At 50.2% G+C, this 767-nt stretch overlaps 1 protein-coding gene across 1 annotated transcript in view; it reads right to left on the bottom strand.

Annotated features, from left to right (window-relative positions):
• The window catches only part of PEX6 (peroxisomal biogenesis factor 6), a gene marked incomplete at its 5' end in the record, with an annotated part of 14,804 nt that overhangs the window by 5,122 nt on the left and 8,915 nt on the right, over window positions 1–767 (bottom strand). The gene's annotated exons all lie outside the window — the stretch shown is intronic.

Below are 767 nucleotides of genomic sequence, written 5' to 3' on the forward strand. Positions count from 1 at the left end.
AAATCACTGCGCATGCCCCCACGGAAGCTGTACGCGCAGCCTGCTGCCTCGCCTCCAATCCTCTGCTGCACCTCTTATCACCTGTCAGCAAAAATACCCCAGGGAAAGCATCTGCCGGGGTTGCCTGCAGCTTTGTAGCTTTGTGGGGAGAGAACCCAGCTGTAGACAGCCCTTGGCACACATGACGGAAGGTAAAAATAAGAAAACTGCGCATGCCCCCACGGAAGCTGTACGCGCAGCCTGCTGCCTCGCCTCCAATCCTCTGCTGCACCTCTTATCACCTGTCAGCAAAAATACCCCAGGGAAAGCATCTGCCGGGGTTGCCTGCAGCTTTGTAGCTTTGTGGGGAGAGAACCCAGCTGTAGACAGCCCTTGGCACACATGACGGAAGGTAAAAATAAGAAAGGAAAAAAAACAAAAAAGAAACCTGGATCTAGCAATTATGAGCTACTTGTGTCCAGGGCACCTTGATGCCCAAGGAGTGAGACTGTGCAAGGGCTTCACACCAGAGCAACAAAACCTGAGGTCTGTCATGCGAAGAAGAAAAACTAGCTAATTTTGGAATGGGGGATGCAAGAACAAAGTCCATGGATGTTTACAAGAAATGATAGGGATGGAGTCAACCGAAACACGCAGGGGATCACTGCAGAGAGAGGAAAGACGGCAAACTTGACAGGTGAGCCATGCCACTTCCGTTATTTTATGCTGAGCAAAACAATCTTGGAGGATGATGCTGCTATGCTCACAGCTTTAGAAATAGCAGGAAT

Source organism: Buceros rhinoceros, unplaced genomic scaffold (genome assembly GCF_000710305.1).
Source record: "Buceros rhinoceros silvestris isolate BGI_N320 unplaced genomic scaffold, ASM71030v1 scaffold13492, whole genome shotgun sequence".
Classification (NCBI taxonomy): domain Eukaryota; kingdom Metazoa; phylum Chordata; class Aves; order Bucerotiformes; family Bucerotidae; genus Buceros; species Buceros rhinoceros.